The 25997-nt window shown below is 38.1% G+C and overlaps 1 pseudogene; it reads right to left on the bottom strand.

Annotated features, from left to right (window-relative positions):
- The window catches only part of LOC109065629, a 150301-nt pseudogene that overhangs the window by 89558 nt on the left and 34746 nt on the right, over positions 1-25997 (bottom strand).

The following is a 25997-nucleotide window of genomic DNA, read 5'->3' as shown; positions in this document are numbered from 1 at the left end:
TGAAAAAACGTTGCAAAATTCATTTTTTCACGTCAGAAAAGGCTAGTAAAATTTACAAACATTTGCCAACTAAAAGCCTTAACATAATTATAGTATGGTTTAGGGTTAAATTTACTTGGAAATGATCCCAGTTAATTTTGTTGACTTCTTGTTTGTTAAAATTTACATTATGTAATGCTTAATCACTGTAAAAAAAGGGTACAAATTTTTCCTCTTTTGCACTCATATATTTTAAGGTAACATACCTCAACTATCATTGAATTAACTAAAAATCTGCAAGCGTTTTATGCTAACTTTACTTTAACAAGGCAACACTTGAAAACCACCATTCTGTTACAGCATGTGATTGCCCATTGCAAACATGCAAGTAAGCATGTAGACAGACTGTTTTATCCTTTTAAGCATAATATGCCCTACTCAATAAAATGGAATAGTCCAAATTAACACAGGAGACCCTCAATACTTTTGGTCCACCGCACACAATGACGGTAACAATCAGTGAATAGTGTATTGAGTATGAATGGGTTCATTTGAGTAGAAAATGAACTCCATGTGTCAACAAAACAGTATGTTACCCTAAAACAAACAACAACACAAACAACTAAAAACTAATACAACTAACAACAAAACAACCATTAAAACAGTGTACATTTTTATTATTCATGCCCCACTGCATGATGGGAAATATGGGATCATAACTATTGATATTTGACTTAAAGAATCCTTGTACAACATACACAAACGGTTCTAAGTAAAATATACTTATGGTTTTTTTAACTTTAATTGCTACTTAGGACAGTTGCAGTTTGAATTTACTTATGTATTTAGTAAAATACAATAAAAACGAAACCCTCTAGGGTAGCTTATATGAATTCAAACGTATATTTTGAAGTAAAAAGACAAAATAGTATTTGTTTGTAAAATTTACTTAACTGATGCTATCTTTATTTACAAGTTCAAAAAATCACTTTTTACAGTGTAGTTTTTCAAGTTGGTATGTTTCGCCAGGCCGCAAAGAAATATAGGTCTGAGTGCCATCAGCATAAACTTGAAAGCTAACACCGAGTGTGTCCTGATGATATTCGCCCATGGGTAACATGTACAGCATTAGAAAGAACGGCCCTAATACTGAGGCTTGTAGAGTACTACCATACTGTGTGCACTTTTGATCGCTATCAATACCTCTTCATTCCCTGCGTTTCACGCCACACTTGTCCTGTGCGTCCGAGTACTAAGTGTGATGTTAAACACCCTGCTAATGCACTTCCACTCCAATGCCAACCAAGTTGTCAATTCTAGTCAAAAAGAAGGTTGTGGTCAATTTTGTCGAATTCAGCGCTAGACTCCAGTAGCACGAATGAGGAAGATCAAACTGATAAGGGCAGTCATTTTGGTTAACGCTAATTATCACAGGCTCCAGTACATGTATGATGTGTCTAAATCCTTACTGGAATCCGCACAGATAACCATTTTTCTCTACGAAGGTGAATGAATTGTGAGGATATTACCTTTTCCTATCATCTTGTACAGAAATAGGGAGATTCGAGACTTGGTCGGTATTAACGAGTTCCTTTGTGGTCAAGTTGCGTATTTTTTTTAATGAAAGGCCTCAATAACAGCCAGTTGAAGGTTTTTGGGCGACATATACTAAATGACAATGACGACTAAATTAATATTCAGGAGAGAGGATCTATGACTTCCTGGAAGCACCCTCTATAGTATGAATAAGCGGTATAACATACATTTTGTTTGGTTTAAATGATTACTAACAAATTTATACAATTCTTCCTCTCCTATAGTCAGGAGACTGAGTGTATTGTACACTGTTCTCCTCAGCGGGATCCTATTAGCCGCACCTGTCGGATGTTATATACTGGTAAACGGAAAACGGTTGCATGGTTATTATTTTATATTTCTAAGAGTCTCGATCTTGGAATTAAAGTTGTTTCTCAAGTTCATTACTGCTGGGCTGTTGGGTAAATTGTCACACCTGTTGCAGAGCTTTTATTCTTCGTTAATTTAGCCACTCTTGTTGAAAAAGATACCCACGGATTTTGTTTGTTTTCTCTAAAGTCGCTTCAACAAAAAGTAGACAGATTCTTGGCAGTTGTTTTAATTGTATTTGTCTGTAGAACAGGGTTGTCTTTTACCCTCCCCCGCAAAAGCAATATCGAACATACCTCTAGTTTGTGTTTTTCCTTTCAGCTAGCGCTCCATTTTCTCCGGCTTTATCATTGGATTAGAATTTACAAGTTTTTAGCTATATGAAGTTTGGCATAAGAGACTAGTTTAAGGTCTGTTTTGGGTTTTGTTTCTGGTTCATGGGTGTTCTTCACTTTTCTTTTGAATTTCTGTACGCTTGATTTCTGCTAGTTTGTGGCATGCTTCCCTTGCCCTCATGTATCTCCTGCCATAGTCAAAGTGATATGGTGTCCCTGTATCTCCTTGGATTATTGTCGTGTTCCTTTGATTATCATTGTCTGTTTGTTTCTGAGTGGGGGTATGTTTCTTGGCATGTGGACCTGTCTTGTGTCGGTATAAGTATCATGTTTTTGGCCAGTGTGCCTTGTCGTAGTATTAATGTTTGTAACCTGCCTGCTTTTGGTGAGTCCCTTCTGTTCATGTCCAGATCAAGTCAAGTCAATGCAAGCCAAGTCAAGTCAAGGTCAAGTCAAGTCAAGTCCTTTGTCTCTCATTGTGGTATGGGATTTTTGGGATTATCGTCCTTCAGTGGTCGACATTCATAACAGAATACGAAACCTCAAAAATCAACCCAGCAGTTAGCCTCCTCTGCCTTCATCAAGGCGACAGGGCCAAGAGGACTATGTTGCCGACTTTTGTGGACTGTGCCATTTTGTGGGATTTTTAACATGATGTGGCGTTAAGAGACATTTTTCGCGTCAAGAATTAAATGAACCCATTTGTTCCCGTCTACCTGGAGGGAAAATAAACTTTTCCTCCTGGAAACAATACAATTGATCTTGCCTCTGCTGTTGTGCGTCTCATCATACACTGTGTGTTTTGTGGTGGATAAGGAGCCACACAATCCTACACAGATGCCCAGCACACCACGAGTCCCGGTCTTCACTCCCGACCCGTCAAGTCTGGAGTTTTTTTCATGTCAACGACGCCTGCTATTCTGAGGTCTGCTCACGTCATGCCTGCCAAGCCACAGCCTATTCACGTGCTATTCTGAGGTCTGCTCACGTCATGCCTGCCAAGCCACAGCCTATTCCAGGACCTGCTCACCAACATGCCAGCTAAGTCACCAGTTTACTCCCTACCATGTCTTACCAAGGTCAAAGCCTGATCACAGTCATGTCTGCCAAGCCATCCAAACTATCTATCTCCCTGTCCTGTTGAACTCTCTGCCTGCCCCTGTCACGGCCAAGGAGGCCATCCCAACTATCTCCCTGTCCTGTCGAACTCTCTGCCTGTCCTGCCACGGCCAAGGGAGCCGTCCACGAACCCTCTCTGCCTGACCTGCCACAGCCAAGGAGGCCATGCAACGAACTCACTGCTTGTCCTGTCCATGGCCACGGAGGCTTCCCATGAACTCACGGTCCTGTCCTGTCACGGCCAAAGTGGTCTGTACCATGATGTCTCTGCGCCACTAATGATTTCCTGCTCTGTGGGTACCCCACTGCTCCCCCCACCTCACCTACCCCGCCTGGCCATCCCACTCAGGCCTGCATCGCCAATGGTCCATACTGCGCTTCTCTGGATCTGTCCACAGCCCAGTCCCTCTCAGCTCCAATTTGTCTGGTCACTGCTCCACGGATCTACCATGTGCTCACTCCTGTGCCTCCTTCTACTAGATCTTGTACAAGTTGTGTCGTCTGTCATGCATCCATGATCGCTCCATCACTCGACACTACTGATTGGCGAAATCATTACAGGGACAATAATACTGGCACCAGCAGTTTAGATTGCTGTGTACTGGGCTTAGCTATCAGGCCTTGCGCTCATTAGTCTTCAAAAAAAAAATAAAAAAAAAACAACCGGACAAATTCCGGCTCACTCTAGTTCCTCTTACACTAGAGGGCTGTAAGAAGCACCATTCCAACAGGTAACGCCAGCCTATTCTTCGCTGACAGGTAAACGATATCGACATCATAGCAATATTGCTTTATGCCTCCCATGGTACCTGGATTTTGTGGCCTCGTTATCATTTTGGGCTCGGTTTAGGCCACTACGAGTCTCGCCTTCGTATCTGACATGGGATGGTTAAATGATAAGCATACATGTGCGATTGGGTTTTGTTTCTAGAGCGAGTCTCTTGCTCATTCGTTTTCGTCTTGTCTTTTATCGTATGGATAGTCTTAGATCTTTGCGTGCCCGTTTGTCGTAACAGTGCTACCCAGGTTGCGCCGTCATGCGTCTCATCCCATTCTGCATCGAACTTGAATAGATAGAGTCGGCAACATGTATCCTCATTGCGGGTACGAGTAGGGAGTGTCGGTCCGTCTCATGATATTAGCTGCAGTCAGTGTGTTGTCTTACGTAGATTGGAATCCTATATCTTGGGTCGTTCGGTATCATTGTATACCCCATTAAGTCCTCCGTCGTGCTTGTCACATGTGGACTGCACTCTGGGTCATAAGTATAATATCATGGTTTTTTTGCCAGCTTGGAGCTATTGATTGCTCGACTTGATACGTAAATATAATTAGCCGTGTGTGAGCGTCCTGCTTGGTTTGTCCGTCAGGTTCGTGAGCTCCATTGTCATGTTCTGTCGTGCAGTCAAGCCTAGTTACTTGACGTTTGCTAAGTGCATGGTCGTCAATATGCGAGTTCGGTCCCATTTGTCGCGTTAACGAGAGTTTTTAAGTTGTCCATGATCAATTATCTTATCGCTGGTCAAGTCTGATATGTGATCTACGATAATTACTAATGTTGCAATGCTTACTGACTCTACAACTACACAGAGTCATACACGAAGCAACTTACGTTAATCTGTTTTGGATGTCGCCCCGGTAAATAAACTCATCAACTGGGGTGTCTCACCAAACCTACACGCGCCTATCAGTTGACCTTCATTTACAACTAGATAATGATGGCTGAGAATGTCCTTCTGCTGTGGCTGCATCATTTTCACTCCATCACAATCGAAGTAACCTGTCACACAGTAGTAAGATAACAACGCGCTGTGCAGGTTGTTTCGTGACAACACAGTAGGTGCTAATCTCGCTTCTCCCATGGTCCAGTCTTCAGCTCCAGCTGCAAACGCATGCAGCTAGAACGTGGTCCCTCACTCTACACTCAAAGGTAGATACATAGTCGTTTCCATTAGGAGCAAGGAAACAATCTAAGTGAAACAAGTTATTAAAAGGGTGCTTGTCTCAAACGGAAGGCTGCATCCCCCTACCGCTGCATGGAGTCGACCTTTCTAGGGTCAGACTCAACTCAGAGTCTTAGCATGCTATAGTTCTAACTCCTTTGGCCATTACACCGCTAGAATAAGACGATGAGAATGAGCTATAATGAGTGTCAGTAAGTGCACCTGTCCTGTTACATAAGTTCCCCCCGTCCTCCACCAACCGTCCCCGTCACATGAAAAATACAAATAAAACTTAGGCTTGGAAAAAAACTTTGGCATTCTACAATAGTCCTTGTTATTGATTTGCCTTTCTACGTAATGCAATATCAATGAATCACAGCTTTCTACAGTCTCCCCCGTGGGCTTACCCATAGTGGCTCAGTTTCGTAGCGTTTAGGGTGAGTATATTTACGAAGCTACCTCGACGCTAGACGATACCATTCACTCCCCATCCGCCTCCTCCGGCCTGCACTCTCCTAGCGGGAGTACCCCGCGGGAGCCCGTGGGATCCCAACAACTCAGGTGTCGCGCGCGTGACAACTCTTGATTGAGCCGAGTGCGGGTTGCGGGGCGTGGAAGACACTCGTTGTGTGCGGATCGCGGGGAGAAATAACATGATTGCCTGATGAGTTCCTTACGAATAGAAATTGATCTAAACAAAGTGATACCTCTGCATAGCAAATAGTTTTTAATCTTGGTTGCAGGCAAAGCAAAACAACCAACCATATTAACATTAAAATGATTGACGAATGCGCAAGCTATGCACAGTTTTGTCATATTTCTAACACAACTTTTCAAAGGGTGTCGCAATGTAGCCAAGCACAGGACCTCAAGCTGTTTGAGTTCTTCTGGAACGCCAGCGGCCAAATCAGAAGGAATTAGTTTATGAAGACACGTCAGTCGAAGTTCTGAACAATTGTCATGCTCTCTATCCACGTATTTTGAATCCTCTCATCTTTAAACACTCTCAATTCTAAAAAAAGACAAACATAGTCATTGTGGTGTGCCACAAGAAAACCCTACCTGGTGACAGGTGTGTCGTATATCACTAGCCACGCGCTGATATTAATACCGGTGCTCGGAGATGTAAGCAGTATCGCTGTTAATAGATCGTATTAACTGAATGTCATCTTTAGGTGATAATAAGGAGCAAGCGCGCTCGTCATTCCTTCCATGGACAAACCATGCACACAGTAGCCCATGCTTGCTTTTCTGTTTAAAATAACAGTGGTTGGTTATGATTGAATGGTTGAGGCTTAGGCCTCAAGAACAAATAGTTTATCGGGAGCATTTATGCTGGATGTTGTGGAGCTTAGGGAGAGTGTTACAGAACCAATTCATGTGACATTTGCTTAGATGTACTGAAAGAATCTATATAGATTAACTTTTAATTGCAGGCTTCGTGCGGGCGGGGAGCGGGACAAAACATGAATGTCCGCGTCGGGTAGCGGACCAGATAAGATATATTCCTGCAGGCGGGAAGGCGCGGGACAGAATCTTGTCGGGAGCGGGACTGAAAATCTGTCCCGCAGGCTCGTATCTCGCTTTCATGTCCAAAACATTCTTTTTGGTCTTTACTTTCATAATAAATTTCAGGACAAAGCTCAGTATTGAACTCATTTTTTTGGTCAGTTTATTTATCATGAAATGGAATGGGAACAAAGGATTGTGGGTGTGATTTAAGGTCACAAAGGATACAATCCTATGCATGCTTTAAATTAAGCTGAATGAACGACTGAAAACGAAGGCTGCCTTCCAAGGATCCTTCCGTTGAGATGGCCTTCAGCGACGTTTGAACTATGCAGCCGAGATATGCATCCTGTTGGAATATGCACCTTCCGTTTGGAAACACCCAATGTGTGTGAGAAAAGTGTAAGCCAGATTAGCGGCAAACTGGCGCTGGCGATGGCATGGGCTATAAGCTAGTACGATTCAAGAAATCAACGATAAAACTAATGTATAACAAGGCGCTCCAATTGTTTTTTTTTTTTTGAGAATATGATCGGGGACATGTTATATGACACGTTAAGAAGCGAAGATGATAATGTAGAAAACTGATTTTAAGATCAAAAATAGATGATAAAGTAGGGTGACCAAATGTGCCATTTTCACAGGACACGTCCTGGCCAGGATTTCTGTGTTGCCTAAAATATCCAGGTTTTGGCTTTGGTTTCCTGTTTTCATACTTAATGAAGGTAATGATCGTTTGACCAATAACATGCAGACATTGTATGTAATCGACCAATCGTGGTGCGTGAGAAGGAAATACCGCAGGGCCGCGGCGTTAACTGCAAGTCAGTCAGCGTTTTTAAATTAATTTGCGAAACTACCGCCAGGTGGCGCAAAGAGACGGATTGCGAACTGAATGTAATTGTAAAATGAGATAAAAGGAGGAGGTAAAACAACAATAACATTATGATATAACATTGTAACATATTTAAAAACCATTAAAAATGTACAGTGAGTTAATTTCAAAATGTTGGATAGTCTTAGGCTACAGTCTTGTCATCAAAAATTTAAAGAAAGACCTTTACACAAAGGATCTTATGCATGCTATTGTTATTAAACAGTCATTAAATATAAGGCCTATATATACGGATAAAAAGCTAAATGTTTTCATTTCGGTTCATTCTTGGTTTTAAAAAAATCCTTCAGGTTCCATTTGCAGATCGAAATGAGAACGGTCCAGCATTTAGCAATAATTATTATTAATTCTGTTATTATTCTTGATTTTTCAGACTGCTAACACTTAGCATTTTTGAATTATGCCTTTACTGTGTGACCAAAAATTTAGTATTTTCTGTTCAGCTGTTTGATCGCGCTGGTGCCTCGCGCACATTCATTGGAATCAGTAGCCGTTTCCACCGTGCCATTCGGCGCGAGCAGCGGTCCACTTTGGCATATTTTTGCTAATTATTTTCCTAATGAATAATAGTTAAGCTTGAAATAGGCAACATCACGAATATGGAAACGTTTGGATTTCTCCCGAATGAGAGCCCAACCTACCTTATGGTTTCGCTTTAAATTATTATTCATTTATTTTTTTGGTTTTTTTTATATAATAGCTAAGCCTATATTATTATATACTGCAATTTTATTTATCCATTAGAATTATATATTTTTAATTCTTGTTCTGATAAATTTGTTAAATTTAAAGGATTTGTTGTTAAGTGAAGGCAACTAAAATATCCTGGTGGCACATTATAACATTATTAGGCCAGCCTAATAAAAAAAAAAACATGCAGCAAACGAAAATAGGCGATTAATCGGTTAAAATGTGTTACTGTGGGTTAACAGTAATTATAATTATTATATACTAGTAATAGAGTCTGGGCCTAATCTAGGCTATCCAGGTTTTTTTTTTTTTTTTTTTTTCATTGCATCTGAAAATGACTTTGTGCAGCACATTCACTTCGCACGCTCAAGAGCTTCTAAGAGTGTGAGTGTGTGTATAACACCTGATGATATTTTCTCTGGGCTTTTGAGTTACAACAAATTGGTTACAACAGCCAGAGAAAAAATTAAGACAGAAATCAAGGGTCAAGAGCTCAACTAAAGAAAACACTGATCTCTAACATGGTTACTTCAAAATGAAACAATAAATCCAACATCTCAGTAGATCTTCTGTAGGCGTCTGACAGAAATAAAGTCAGTCTGGTTATTAATAAGTGGAGCTGGTGATGCTGTTTGTGTGGTTGTTTAATCAGATCTTGAGAGGATTTCATGTATTTTATTTCCCAGTTGATTTTTATCTAAGGCTGTGTCTGAAGTCAGTTGTAGTTCTTGTGTTTCTCTTTTTCTTCAGTAATTCTGTTTTGTTAACAGCAGCTGTTCATCACTAATTCTACGAATTATCACTCAATTAATCACTTAATTATTTAATTGCAATGTATATCTTCTTTCCAGTGAACTCAACTGAATTAAGTTCAGAGTACTCATAACTTTGGTAAGTTTTAAAAACTTTAAATGGTTTAAGGCAATCAGGTTTTTTCCTCAAAGCGGTTTGAATAAACCCAACTTGTCAGGTTTTTTAAGGAAAAGCAGTTTTGAGTTACTGTGAGCTTGTCAGGGTTTTACAGTGTGGCTATATTCATAAACAGAGAATAGCCTATCACAGTAAAGTTTTGTCTAATTATTCTTACTGACATTAGGCTAGTAACATTATAGACTCATATTTTTTATATTGTATTGCTGTTTATTTTATATAACATAAAAAAAAAAAAACACATCCTGGCATTGGGAGACATTTAGATGCTGTGAATGAAACTTTATAATGTTTCACTTGATTATACATTTAGTCAGGAATTATAGTTTGGAAAAACTCTAACTAGTAACATGTACAAGTTATGTGAAAACTAATACAAGTAGGTTAATAAAAAAATACTCATGTTTATTATCTCTGCTGGTTAAAACCGATGCATCAATAATCTAAAGCTTCTTGTGGTGAATTCTGTCGTATTTGTCACAACAAGTCTTTTCTGAGGGGAAATATGTCTTATTCCTCTCAGCGCGAAGCAAAAAGTAAAATTTAAAACAATCGCTGCTTTGTTTGCTCTGATGTGGGCGGTTACCTGCTGCGAGCTTCACATGGATGATTGTAATATCAATAGCATGCTTAGTGCGTGGGCGTGGTCGCATTAGATATTATGAAGGGAGACGTGAAAGATTGGACATTGCGTTGGTTTCATATGGATTACTTTATCACAGAATATTTGTTTTCGATAAGTTGTTTAAAAAGTAGTTTAAAAGTATACATGTCAAGCTTCTATAGATATCTCTCTCATGTCCTCTGTGTTGCGTATTTGCTGAGTTACAGTTCATTTTAGATTATGAGGTTTCTAAAGAAGAATACACCGCAGACCAAGCCTGCAGCAGCGCACTCTGTTGTTTTATTTATTTTGTAAACTCACAAAGTTTTGTTGTTATTATGTGTGTATACAAATAAAAGTAGATCCTTTACAGATTCGATTGATGTATTGCTCTTATCTGTACGATCATGTTGTTCACACAAGCAATTACAAATGTTCTGTGTGAATGACCCAGTGTAAGGGGTCGTTCACAGAAAAAAAACAAAAAAACGAAAACAACCTGAGGACTATACAATATAACGAATAATAATAATCCACATCCAGAGACTAGTTGATAGATGGAAAAGGCAAGGTCTCTGTGTGCAACTCTTTTTAAAAATGTTGGCATTTTCATGTGTAAAGGTGCCAGTAGCATTACTCAAATTTCCAAAAATGCCTGAAACAATTTGACCACACCTTAAGACACTGGAAAAGCAGTAGACTTGCAACAATCAGATATGTCCATCTTGCACAGAGATTGGCCAACTTAGCTCCTGGCGGGCAACATGTATAGGGTTATTATTGCCACAATTCTGAGCATGAAAGAGTATCTTTTGACGTGCACAAAAGGGAATTTGAGCATTGCGCGAACTGAGTTTGTGGAGAAAATGTGTCTTGGCCAAGAAGGAAACTAATTTGAGCACACAAAAATCAAAGTTTTGCTTTTTAAATGAGTTTATTGGAATGTGTGAGACCTTCTCTTTGGCACAGCAAGTTTTCACTAGCTTGAGTCCCTGATGCCCACACCTTCTGTGCGCTCTACATTCGCCAGCGGTCGCCATTGCTCAAACACAGACCCAAGCAGTACAATCTGCAACAATGCTGAGTGGCTACTTGGACAACCATGCAACAACATTTCAAACAGTGGTTAAACGAGGCTGGGTGCTGGTCACTTCCAAGAGCCACTATTCAATTATATGGCTCATAAAGCAAATATATATATACTATAGATCTTTTTTTACAAATCAGTCTGCACGGTATTTTACTACACGTTCATAATGTGAGTCTTATTAAGTAGAGAGTAATTGTTGAGGAGTCTTAAACTAAACGTTGTCATAAGAATCATGACACTTTGTACTTCTGTAGACTACGGTTGCAGTTCTGGGAAAATGGTGGCGCTGGAGGCTCCTAAATGGTTCTGGGTGATTTCACACCGAATTCTTTCAGTGAATATGCATTTTGTTCTTCTCCAGATGTTTTGGGGCTAGGACCCTGCTGACCCAACGAAGCACTGAATTTTTGACAGTCAGCCGGGAGAAAAAACCTCTTGGTGGGGGGGGGCGCATTTTATTGTAAAAGAAACCCGGCGAAAGAAGAGGCACACCGGAATAGAAGAAATGGTGTCAACGGCCAGCCTGCATGAACAATTATATTCATTGTCAGTTAATAATGATAAAACTTCACGATGAAGAGTAGGGTATGAAGATAAACTGGTTTAAAGAAGCAGGCGGCACGTAGAGAGCACAGAAGGGCGGGCAGCAGGGGGAGCAAGCTTGTGGAATGTTGCACACGCCAAAAAGAGGTCTGCACACAGGTCATCAAAGATTGTAAAAAGGGCAAAATCGTTTGTTCGGGGACTCAAGAGTACTTTCTGCCTCTGTGAAGCTAACATTTCCCCACAAAATTCATTTCGGGCGTGCTCAAAATGCACGGGGGGGCATGCTCCAAATAGATATTTCCACGGCTCAGAATTGGTGGCAGAGAATAACCCCATCTAACAGTCCTTTGTTCCAACAAGGCTAGGGCTTGTCTATACAAAACTGGATAAAAATTTCAAGAGCATCGTTTTTTCTCGTCATTGTAGCAAATTAGCTCAAAGGCAAAATAAATAATTAATAATAAAACTTGTATAAATTAATTATAAATATTTTGGATCAGCTAATGGAATTAATATTGCAATCAACAAAACAGGTTTCACAACCAGCAAACACTCAGTGGTGTAATTGTGTTATTAATTCTAGGAAATGTTTATTGGCCGGGTATGGGAAATAAGAAAGAGGAACAAAAGAAGGCTTACGCGTAAGCAAGAAGTAGGGACTATTGTTAATATCGATTCAGCTTTCCACACGGAGAGAACTCAAGGAGCGGAAGAAGGCCTTGCCAATTGGACACGAGGGTGTGCTTGATTGTTCTCGATAGGTGAGTAACACTGTGCACAGCTAAAGTATGTCGTACAGTGGACGCGAGAAAAGTGACGGCTGCTGAAAATTGATTTGAAATTTGTGTCAATACGTCATAAATAGAACGCAGCAACAGCAGTTTTTTGTCGGGGATTTGTCGTGTCGCGCATGATATTCCAACACACAGCAGTTTTATACGCAACTACATTACTAGCGCAACACAATCAATCACTGATAACTACAAAGCATCATTTTTTTTTTTATTGCTATTGCAAAAGTGTCTTTTGATAAAACCACCATACAGCACCAGCAAGTATAAATAATGTAGCTGTAATAAGAATTACGAGCCCGGCTAATGGAAACACCAATATCACACAGTTCATGGTGACCTTCAAATAAAACAAACATTACATTACATTCATTACATCCTTCTTAGAGAAAAAATGGCATCTGTGAGGATTTCCAGTCAGGATTTAGACCGTATCATAGTACTCAGACTGCTCTCCTTAGAGTTACAAATGACCCTGCTCTGCCAGATGTGGGCCAGATCTGGGCTGACAATAGGCTGCTATCTGGGGTCCGTTTTTCTTCCACGTGCGCGAGTGTGTGATGAGCAGAGCGTGCGTTCACTCCTTTTCTACACATGAAATGTGAAAGCAGAAAATAGACATATGATTATGACAATATATTTTCTGTATGTGTTTTGTATGCAACACATGGTATTTTTATAGCAATAAAGGATGTTTATGACAAATATTAGCAGTGTAGCATTATTAAACATACAAAGAGTGCATATGTTTGCTAATTAATCAAAATCAACTATAGATCACAATTGGAAGTTATTACAAGCACATTATGATGGTTTAAAGTGGGTGAGCAAATACATTTTCAAGTGTAGTTTAATGCTAATTGTACTTCTAATTATATTTTAGAATGTAGCTATTCTTTGTAAGCATGCAGGCGTATATTAGCAGAAGGAGAAACAATCATTTTGCGCTCGGTGTGAAAGCACCGTTTGTTGGCGACTCGCCTCGCTTTTTCGCATCGCACTCAGTGTGGAAAGGCCTTAACTCTGGGGATTTTGCTGTATAGGGAGGTCAAATTTACCATCATTACCATCATTTTTTATGCAGCTGTCACATTTTTAAAACATAATTATTAAAAAAAACAAACAAACATAAAAACAATGTTTAAACCAATTATCCAAAATTTTCAAAAATGTTTTTAGTGGTCAAAAGTAGACTTATTTAAGCAGACCTTGTACATGCTCATAAGGGTGATCTTATGCTTTCTTCACATACAGCATAAATATGGTAACAATTTCTAATTTACTGAGTTACTGGTATTTCTCTGTTCTATTCACACATGATCTCTGAATAGTAATTTATTGGTAATTTCTGGAAAGGTCTGTATGTGCGAAAGCCTCCAGTGAATACAAGTGCATGTCTTTGTGTGTGTGTGTTTATAGACCTACACTTTCGTAGTCCTGCTGTCATCATGAACTCTCCTCCATTATCCAAACTGTTAAACACATAAACACACATTAAAGGTGATATGTATCATTTACACACAGATCAATGTTTCATATTTCCAAACATACTTGAGTATCTGCAGTGAGCAGTTTGGATCTTCCAGTTTGTGGTTGAGCAGCTGGACTCCTGATTGTCCTGGGTGATTGTAGCTCAGATCCAGCTCTCTCAGGTGTGAGGGGTTTGAACTCAGAGCTGAAGACAAATAACCACAGCCTTCCTCTGTCACCATACAGCCAGACAACCTACAGACACACACAGTGAAGATGGCATATGAAGAGAAGTTTGTTGTCAATGTTTAGTCTAATTACAAAGAGTCTAAATATCTTTGAAAAGAAATCAAACTGAACAATTTAATGGATATGTATATACAGCACAATTTCCTGTGCCAGATTGATGATGTCTTGTGATGAAAAACAACAAAAACCAATTGATGAATATACATTAAGATGTATATACAGTACAGACCAAAAGTTTGGAAACATTACTATTTTTAATGTTTTTGAAAAAAGTTTCTTCTGCTCATCAAGCCTGCATTTATTTGATCAAAAATGCAGAAATTTTTTTTTAATATTGTGATATATTATTACAATTTAAAATAATTGTTTTTACATTTATTATACTTTAAATTATCATTTATTTCTGTGATGCAAAGCTGAATTTTTAGGATCATTATCACATGATCCTTTAGAAATCATTGTAATATGATGATTCATTATCAAAGATGAAAACAGTTCTGCTGCTTAATATTTTTTCAGAACATGTGATACTTTTTAAGGATACTTTGATTAATAAAAAGTAAAAAGTCAAAAAAAAATAATAAAAGAAGCTATGTTTTTAAAATATAAATATTTTTGTAATAATATACTCTACTGGTCAGTAATTTGGGGTCAGTGATTTTTTTTCTTTCTTTTTTTTAAATAAAAATCAATACTTTTATATTCAGCAAGAATGTGTTAAATTGATAAAAAAGTGATAGTAAAGAAAATATATTATTAGAATATATATTATTCGATTTTTTTTTTTTTTTTTTTTTGAATAAATGCAGTTCTTTTTAACCTTTTATTCATCAAATATATTAGACAGCAGAACTGTTTCCAACACTCATAATGTAAGGAGGACTTAGGCCGTGTAGATTCCATAAGCGGGTCTTTATTAAATGGTCTGCTGAAAAAATCCAAATGGTAATCACAACTCGTAGTCAGGTCACAGGCTTTGGTCAAGATACAGGCAAAACAGTCCAATGGCAAACAAATCCAAGACAGTAATCCAAAAACGTGAGTCAAAAAGGCAAAAGCAATGGTCATAAAAATAAACAGCAAAGGAGACATGAAAAACGCTTAGTAAGGCAGGGAACTGGCAATACTTCGCAATGTGGCATAGCAAACACATGGCTTAAATACAGGGTGACAGGAAATGACAAGACAGGAACTGATGTGGCAGGAACAGGAAGTGGCAGAGTTCAGAATTCAGGTGAAGGCTCCCTCTGGTGGACGGGAGCCCGATCAAACGTTACACATAATAAATCAGAATATTAGAATGATTTCTAAATGATCATGTGATAGACTGGATGTTACATGTGACACTGAAGGCTGGAGTAATGATGCTGAAAATTCAGCTTTGCATCACAGGAATATTTTTTTTTTTAAGTATATTCAAATAGAAAACTATTATTTTAAGTTGTAATAATATTTCACAATATTACTGTTTTTTTCTGTATTTTTGATCAAATAAATGCAGGCTTGATGAGCAGAAGAAACTTCTTTCAAAAACATTAAAAATAGTAATGTTTCCAAACTTTTGGTCTGTACTGTAAATTTTACAAAAAGCTTAAACTGCTAAGGCAAAGTGTCAAGAATGCTTGATATACACTACCTGTCAAAAGTTTGGGATCAGAATGATTTTTAATGTTTCTTTTAAAGGAATTTCATTAAAAGCTGTATTTATTTGATCAAAAATACAGGAAAAAAAATAATATTGTGATGTAAAATAATAAAATTTATTCCTGTGATGCACAACTGTATTTTCAGCATCAGTCTTCAGTGTCACATGATCTTCAGAAATCATTCTAATATGCTGATTTATTATCAGTGCTAGAAACTGTTGTGCTGCTTAAATTTCTCTGGAACCTGTGATACTTTTTTTTCAGGATTCTTTGATGAATAAAACGTTAAAAAGAAGAACATTTATATAAAATAGAAATATTTTCTAACAATATACACTACAGTTCAAAAGTTTGGGGTCAGTAAATTTTTATTCTTTCTTTTTTTAAGAAATGAAAAGGTTTATCCAGCAAGGATGTGTTAAATTGATAAGAAGTGATAGCAAAGATTTATATTGTTAGAAAAGATTTATAATCTGAATAAATGCTGTTTTGTTCTTGTTTTTTTGTTTGTTTGTTTTTTTTTTTTTTTTTTTTGTTTTTTTTTTACTTTTTATTCATCAAAGAATCCTGAAAAAAAGTATTGCAGTTTCCAAAAAAATATCTGGCAGAACAACTGTTGCCAACATTGATAATTCTAATAATAAATCAGCATATTAGAATGATTTCTGATGGATCATGTGACACTTTATACTGGCATAATGGCTGATGGAATTTCAGCCTTTGCATCACAGAAATAAATTGTTATATTGTAATAACATTTTGCAAGATTACTGTTTTTTTCTGTATTTTTTATTATCCTGAAGTTTACTATCATCTCCACTGTTTTGATCATGTTCATCTCCAGGTTGACTGCACCAAAGAGCCAGCTGTTCAACCCCTCCTCTGTAAGCAGATTCATCACCATCCAAGGCCAATGACTATGGTATCATCAGAATATTTCAGGAGCTTGATTGTGCAGGTGTTGGATGTGAATTTTATCAACCTTACTAGTTCCTGTAAGGTACTATCTTATAGCACATTCAACACAAACATAGATGGTACTGACATTTAGCATCAGCATTTAGCTTTTGTTTTTAAATTGGGTTGATTATTGGTTAAAGTAGTGCCCAAAGTAGTACAATGACCATACCCCAATATCAAAACTCAAAATATGTTATTTCCATTCATTTCATATTTGGAAATAAACATTACATATTTTACAGTGACTGTTGTGCATATTGATAAAAAATACAGCTAAAAAGCTTCCTACCAGTGGCCATCCTTCACAAAATCACAAACCTTTAACCCTCGGAAGGAAATCAACCCCATTCAACAGTTTAAAGGCAGCCCAATTCCATGGAAAAAAAAACACGGACTTCCCTTCATCCAACACGAGCTGCAGAAGTCACATTTCACTGATCACAGGTTGAGAGGAGATATGGCTGACAAGATCAAGCTGGAAGATTTGCTGCTCAACAGATCCTGAGCTCACTGACAACTATTTGATCTTCCTTTACACAGAGCACGTGTGATCGCAAAATCAAAAGTGAAAGTGAACAGCGAGCGCTCATTCAAAAGAGATTATATACATATTGATAGAATCAGAATATTATTGAGCTTTATTGCCAGGTATGTTCACACATACGAGGAATTTGTTTTCGTGACAGAAGCTCCACAGTGCAATAGAATGACAGCGACAGCGACAGAACAAAAAACACATAATAAAAAAAATACAAAAAATATAAATATAAATTAGTTTGGGCAGGAGGAGGTTTGGGATGATCGTGTTAAAGGCCGAGCTGAAGTCCACAAACAGGATCCTCACATAAGTCCCTGGTCTGTCTAGATGTTGCAGAACATAATGCAGTCCAATGTTTACTGCGGCATCCACGGACCTGTTTGCTCTGTAGGCAAACTGAAGAGGATCCAGTAAGGGTCCAGTAATGTCCTTCAGGTGGGCCAGCACCAGTTTTTCAAATTACTTCATGACCACAGACGTTAGAGCCACAGGCCTGTAGTCATTTAGTCCTGTAATTTTGGGTTTCTTTGGGATGGGGATGATGGTGGAGTGTTTGAAGCATGAAGGGACTTCACACAGCTCCAGTGAACTGTTGAAGATCTGTGTGAAGATGGGGGCCAGCTGGTCAGCACAGGATTTCAGACAAGCTGGTGTAGCACAATCTGGGCCTGGTGCTTTTTTCCTTTACTATAGCGGCTCCCTGATGCACGAAAATTATATGCCATGCTTGAGCGGCTGGAACTGGACACAAAAAACACGGGAGCAGGTGGTAATGGTCAGAAATTCAGCGGGAGCAGGATTAAGAATGTAGAAAGCAAAAGCAGAATCCTGGACATTTTGGGCGATTTAGAAATCCTGACCAGACACATTTTTTTGGGGGGGGTCCAAAAAGAAGACATGTCTGGGAAAAAGAAGACGTATGGTCACCGCAATTTTGAATTGTGTATCATATTTCCATATGAAGCCAAAGCAATAAATCTAAATTGTATATCATTAAGAAGTTACTCTCTTGGCTGTTGTTCCTCCATGATTAACTTGTCCTTATGATTAACATTGAAGATTGCAATCTTCACGTCCTGCTCACATATTTCGAAATACTTCCATGATTCCAATGTAGTCTGTGCACTCTGGCGCACTTCTGAAAAAAATCTGCCGCAAAAAGCCCCCCCAAAAATGTTAAAAAAGCGTTAGAAGCAAAAATGGATGGTAATCCGGTACATCCCTGAAGGATATATTGAGTGATGGTGTTGAAGGCTGAACTGATGTCCACATACAGGATACTTGCATAAGTTCTGGGTTTGTCCAGATGTTGTAGGATGTAGAACTGTCCCATGTTGACTAGATCATACACAGGCCTTTCTGCCCAATATCAGAGTCAGGTGACTATGGTAACATCAGGATATGTATGAGACAGACAAACTAATATTAGCATAGTTGCCATTCTACTCAAGCTACTCAAGTAACACGTACATTGGATGTCATGGGAAGTGTAACAGTTGACCTAATTTATGCAGCCTAACAATCTTTGGAAAAATTTTAATTACAGAAATGTGAAGCTGTATTATGTGTATGCCTGGTTGAAAAGATGGGTCTTTAACCTAGATTTAAACTGACAGAGTGTGCCTGTCTCCCGAATAATGCTAGGAAGACTGTTCCAGAGTTTGGGTGCTAAATAGGAAAAGAATCTACCGCCCGCAGTTGATTTGACATTCTAGGAATGTTCAGCTTGCCAGAATTTTGAGATCACAGTGTACATGAAGGACTACAATGCTTCACTGAGCAGCAGCATAAGCCATTGGGAAACAGGAAGCGACTGAGATTGGAAATGGACTGAGGACTTGTAGCTGTGCTATTATAAGCTTTGGAGAGCTGCCGTAAGGCTGTGGATATTAACTTTTGGATTTTGTTTGAAGCGCAGAGAGCCCGAGTTTGCTTGAACCCTGTGAACTTGCCAATAAAATCCATGAGCCTCAGCCAAGCTGACTCTGGCTTCTTCCTTCCTTCTACGATCACATCACAAATGTTTAATAGGAAGCCAATGCAGTGTTGAAAGAACTGGGCTAATATGGTACTTCCTGGTTCTGTTATGAACTCTAGCTGCTGCATTTTAGTTTGTTTATTAAGCCTGCAGGGCAACCACCAAGTAAGGCGTTACAATAAACTAGCCAGGGTCACAAAGGATGAATGTACTTTTCTGCATTTGACATTGAAAGCTTATGTCGTAGTTTAGAGATTATTAAAGGGGTCATCGGATCCCCAATTTCCACAAGTTGATATGATTCTTTAGGGTCTTAATGAAAAGTCTGTAACATAGTTTGATTAAAATTTCTCAATGGTAGTGTAAAACAACACCCTTTTTACCCTGTCAAAAATAGCTCTTTCTGAGCAAACTGTTTTGTAGCATTTTCCTTTAAATGCAAATGAGCTCAGCTGACCCCTCCCCCTCTTCCGAGCTACTCTCTGAAGGACTATTTACTTTAGCTGCATTTATCGTGGAACTTGCTTATTAGCACATTATTAGGAAAGGTGAGATTCATTAAAAAACCTTATACACTCAAAAAAATAGCTTGTTGGTCTAACTTAATAAAATTATGACACACATTTCCACGCATTTAAACTGATTTATTTGAACTTAAATTAAGTTAAATGTACTGACGGGTAAAATTCATGCTAATTTAATGAGATCACAACAATTTCACTGGACATATTCTGTGAATGTTCCCCTGAACATAATTCACTCTTGTTGATCCAAGCAGTGCTGTTGCTGTTCAGCATGTTTTATGCATTTTTATGAAAATAGAAAGGCCTGTTAGAGTTTAAGTTTTTAATGTTTAGTTATTTTTAACATTTAAAAGAGTTCAAACAACATAAAATGATGTTTTTTTTTTTTGTTTTTTGGTTACCATTGTGGTGAAAAGGGGAGCTTGTGCTTAGGTTGTCAATAACTGTCATACACACATGTAAATGTTCTATGATCGTTTGATTGTGAAGAGTAGAAATGCTGACAATATAGACTGTGCACATCATGTGCTAGTCCTCAAACTGATTTATTTTATTTTTTCTTTAGATTCTCATATATGAGAGTGTAACAGCCAGCATAACACTTTCAACATATGCAAGTAATGATCACGTAAAAATGTTTTCATGACATTAATACAGTTACAGCATATGTGGCCTATAGCCTAACCACAAAGTCTATACTTCACCATAATGGTAACCTCAAAAATAATCATTAACATAAACTCTTTTAAATGCAAAAAAAATAAACTAAACAACACAAACTTTAATATGTCTTTCCCTTTAGCAAAAAACACATTAAACAACAACTTAATTTCTACATTTATTCTCCTGGTCTATCCCTACGCAAAGTATGCTGGGAACTAGAAATCCACTGCCCAGCTTTAGTCAATGCAACATAAATGATTCATGTAGGCCCAACTTAACTTCAGTGGTTTAAGTTAACATTTTACAAATGTAATTTCATTGAACATAATAAAATTGAGTGCAAATGACAACTGAATAACAAACTAAAGGTTTATGTTGTTTTAGCTTATTTTATTTTAGTAAACTGAGCAAACAACTAAAATCATTTTTTGAGTGTACTCACTTCTTCTGTTGGTGAAGCTGTAACACGAATGATTCGCACGAAAACAGACACATTTAGGTAGATCGGGGGTGTGCATTCCCTTCAAAAACAAATGTAATCCACTGCGTCTTCAGTGGATCAGATGTCAGGAGTAAATGACGTCTGCTATGTTCATTATTACATCCAACAACAGACCACCTCAATCGCTTAGGAGACATTCTTGTCTGTGAAACAATGACAGACTGATGACAGCTCACTCAGGGTGTGTCTAAGATAAGATGCTAGTCCAGTCGAAACGGGGGTAGCTGCAGCCTGGAGCAATGGGTGTGCCAAAAGGTAGGGGCGTGTAAAAAGGTTTCTCATTGGTAAAAGGAGTTTTACTGTGTTGGCCAATCAGCGGTAGGTAAATATTTATTTGATTTATTTTATTTAGAGAAGAGGAGGGGGGGGATATGAGATGTTGTGTTTTTAATCATAATTTTTTTTTTTATTTATATACCACAAATATGTATATTAAGAATACTGTAGTAACAATATATTGTAATCTTTATTTGCTGGAAAATGACAAACAGTCAAATTTGTGTTTTAAGCACACCTGACACATCCCTAAACTGGAAATTTAAACCACTTGCAGGTTATTGTAGCATATGTAAGCACACTACCATATGCATAATTTCTTTTTGCACTGTTAATCAATTTTACATTTTCACTTAGTGCAGGTCCATGTAAGGAAGATACTGTACTACAGATATTTAAATCTTTTTTTGTATGTACTCCACTTTTTTACTGCCTGACTATCATCTTAATGTTTATGCAGTTCAATGTTTTTATTATTTTTTATATCTAAAGCACCTTGTTCAATAAGTATTCAGATGTATCTCATATCTGTCAGGGTCTAAGCATGATCTGTTTCTGTTGTTCTGATGAAGGAAACTTGTGTTGGGGAGGATTCAGTGTCTGTTGAGGCCCATGTGAATGTGCTACAAAGTGAGTATCAGAAAACACATCCAGACACCTGGACTGTCAAAGACCACACGACAGGAACATTCTCCTGGAGACGCTGAGAAAGCACGGAAGGAATGTCTGTGGAGGATGTACAAAAAAAATACCCATACTTAAGAACACCTGCTGGAGTGAGTATAGTAAAATAAATCATTAACTGTAAAATATCTTGTTTCAAATCTTTTCTTGTAATATTTTATTCTTCTGTACCTTTTTAGCCCATCTGTTAAAAAATTAAAACAATAGTTTTAGAAAACAATGCAAGATTTATCAGTATACAAGAACATGAAATGCATTGTATATTGTGACCCTTATAAATTAGCCTTCTAATTGTTTTTGCAGTTCTGTACTGTATGTAGCTACACTGTCTGAGCCAAAGAGTATGTAACAGAATTTGAAAAGCGTTTATTTTTATTTATTTATTTTTTTTATGTAGGGGGACCCTGCTACACCCTTTCCTACCATACAACTGATGGATACTGACTGGAAAATGGCAATCATAGGAGCAGGGCTCAGTGTGGTGACAGTAGATGGAATAGACATGTGCCAGTGCACCAGCATTTTGCTTTCAACATTGCATATCCAACATACATGAGAAAGACACTGACTTTCCTTCAGAGGCACATTGTCAACATTGTGGGAGAGGGAGACAAGCACTGCCAGTAACTTTACTCTGAATGATTCGCCATTTGTATTAGATCCTCATGCCTCAACTGTACCATTGCCCAAAGTGCACTCGAAGGACATTCAATCTTTTGAAGTTAATCCAACATGTTGGAGTTGTACATGCACATGAACCAATAATTAGTATAACCTATAATAGGGATGAATGCCAGTCACCTTTTTTGTGATTCCATTCTTTTAGAAAACATGCACAGGAAGCATATGTACTTTTGGTAACAAAAATGACTGTCTCAGTGAAGAGTCAGCAGTACAATTATATTATAATATAATGGAGAAGGGTCTGGCTGCAGACTTGCACTTGCACTGTCAGACTTGCACTCTCAGAAACTTGCGCTACTGCTAGTGACAACACTCACAGTCTTTTTATTTTATATTTAGTTCTACTTATTGGTTACTTTTTGTTTGAATCTCTCAACATTTGTTTTTTTCTTGTGTAGGTATCATTGACTGGAAGTCTGTCAGTCCAGATGTGAGGAAGACCTACAAAGAGAGTTTGAGCTCAGCAGGTGTGATGGCTGTGGATACATCTACAAAAACTCCAGTGGATATTGTAGCCATGGAAAGAAGGGGGTCTTCACAGCTTTCTATTCAGACAAAGAGTTTGCTGGATTCTGTTCTGTGGACTGCTACTACAGAATGAATAAATGAGTGGTTTATCTATCTATCTATCTATCTATCTATCTATCTATCTATCTATCTATCTATCTACCTATCTATCTATCTATCTATCTTTTTTTTTTACTTGAATTGGTGACTGAAACTGAAAGCTAAATAAATGTTTTAGTGGATAAAGCTGTGTCTGTTTGCTTATGTCACTTAACATAAGGTTACTAAACTCTTCTGAATAATTTTTACATTTTATAATTTAGTGGTTTTGTCAACTATATATTTTTCTCTATCAGGCAAAACATAGTTTTCAAGGGTAACACTTTACAATAAGGTTTCATTTGTTGACACTGATGTATTAACTAACATTGACTATTAGCAATACATTTGATACAGTATTTATTAAACTTTGTTAGTTAATAAAAATACAGCTGTTTGTTGTTTGTTCTTATTAGTTCACTTCACAGTGCATTAACTAATGTTAACAAATACAACTTTTGACTTTAACTTAAGAACAGCTAGTGCGACTAACCGTGTTAAGAGACATTTGTATTCCCGAAAAATAATTGTAATTTGTTTTTGATTATTGATAAATCAAGACCTAAAGTTGCGGTGGTGATGACGTCAGTAAAATTTTTGAAGGTAGTTTCAAAAGTAATTTAAAATAATATTCTTAATATCATTAACGCTGTTTTTACCTTGGAAAAATTAAATTTGGTTTTATAGGATTATGTTGAATTTATGGCTTCCTTTTAATCTGCGATTAAGAGAATATGGCTCGCCAGCTTTTTTTTTTTTTTTTTTTTTTTTTTTTTTTTTTTAAACAGCCAGCTTTCGCATTACCTTTTGGCACACCCCCTACCATTCGTTTCACCAATGAGAAACCTTTTGGCACGCCCCCCACCTTTCGACATGCCCCCACCTTTGGCATGCCCATTGCTCCAGGCTAGAGCTACCCCAACTATGTCCAGTCTGTGCTGAAACATCACTGTCAATCAAACTATCGTGGGAGGGGCCTGTCTTTGTTACGTCACACAGACAGGCATCTGAGATCGGCTCGATTTGATAAAGGGAAAATGATTTAAGCAGATAAAAAAAAAAAATCACTGGGTGGATTTTTATCATTATAGGGTGGTTGTGTACACACACTGCCAACACACATTTCAGTTCAAACCACTTGTAAAAGTGCATGTAGCATCCGATGACCCCTTTAAGATGGAAAAACGCAGTTCTATGAATGCTGGAAATGTGACTTTCAAAAGAAGGATTTCTATCAGAGAGCACACTCAGGTTCTTAACTGACAACAAAGACTTGACAGAGCAACCATGAATTGATACGTAAGTGGGATTCCCCCCCAAGTTTTGTTGTTATTATGTGTGTATACAAATAAAAGTAGACCCCTTACAGATTCGATTGATGTGTGTTGCTCTATTATGTGTTTTTAAATGTGGATGTGTGATTTAAGTTCTTTTCGGGGTTATCAGGAGAATATGCCTCAACATGGGTATAAGATAAAAGGACACACCGAGTAACAATATATAGAGCATCATCAGCATATCAGTGAAAACTGCCACCATGTTTCGTAATGGCATCTCACAATGGCAGCATGCACAGGTTGAAAAGCAATGGTCCTAGTACTGAGCCTTGTGGTTCTCCATACCGGGCCGGCCACCAGAGGGCCCAGTGTGTTGTGATTTGCTAAACCGCCAGTGCACGTCTAAACGGAGGCCCCACAACCACCAAAGCCTGTGGGCCCAGCTCACCCTCTTCCTCCTGTGAGAGTTCTTCGGCTGCTGCCACAATGCCAGGGCCCACATCGTCCTATATCATATCGTTCACAAGTGCAGTATGGAGTACCGCAAGGCTCAGTACTAGGGCCGTTACTCTTCACGCTTTACATGTTACCCTTGGGAGATATCATCAGGAAAACACGGTGTTAGCTTTCACTGTTATGCTGATGATACTCAGCTCTATATTTCATCGCGGCCTGGCGAAACATACCAATTTGAAAAACTAACGGAATGCATAGTCGATATAAAAAACTGGATGACGAGTAATTTCTTACTGCTAAATTCTGAAAAAACAGAGGTGTTAATTATAGGGCCTCAAAAAAGCTCTGCATGTAATGACCTAGAACGCTGTCTAAGCCTTGATGGCTGCTCTGTCAATTCTTCGTCATCAGTTAGGAACCTAGGTGTGCTATTTTCCTTAGAAAGCCACGTTTCTAGCATTTGTAAAACTGCATTTTTCCATCTCAAAAATATATCTAAATTACGGCCGATGCTCTCAATGTCAAATGCAGAAATGTTAATCCATGCGTTTATGACATCAAGGTTAGACTATTGTAATGCTTTATTGGGTGGTTGTTCTGCACGCTTAGTAAACAAACTCCAGTTAGTCCAAAATGTTTTTTTAGCAACAGCTAGAGTTCTTACTAGAACCAGGAAGTATGATCATATTAGCCCGGTCCTGTCAACACTGCACTGGCTCCCTATCAAACATTGTATAGATTTTAAAATCTTGCTTATTACTTATAAAGCCCTGAATGGTTTAGCACCTCAGTATTTGAACGAGCTCTTGTTACATTATAGTCCTCCACGTCTGCTCCGTTCTCAAAACTCTGGCAATTTGATAATACCTAGAATATCAAAGTCAACTGCGGGCGGCAGATCCTTCTATTTAGCGCCCAAACTCTGGAATAACCTACCTAACCATGTTCGGGAGGCAGACACACTCTTGCAGTTTAAATCTAGATTAAAGACCCATCTCTTTAACCTGGCCTTACACATAACATACTAATACACTTCTAATATCCAAATCCGTTAAAGGATTTTTAGGCTGCATTAATTAGGTAAACCGGAACGGGAACACTTCCCATAACACCCGATGTACTTGCTATATCGTTAGAAGAATGGCATC

This window comes from Cyprinus carpio, unplaced genomic scaffold (assembly GCF_018340385.1).
Source record: "Cyprinus carpio isolate SPL01 unplaced genomic scaffold, ASM1834038v1 S000006466, whole genome shotgun sequence".
Lineage (NCBI taxonomy): Eukaryota > Metazoa > Chordata > Actinopteri > Cypriniformes > Cyprinidae > Cyprinus > Cyprinus carpio.
Note: the sequence above shows the minus strand (reverse complement) of the source record. Positions and strands in the feature narration are given on the sequence as shown.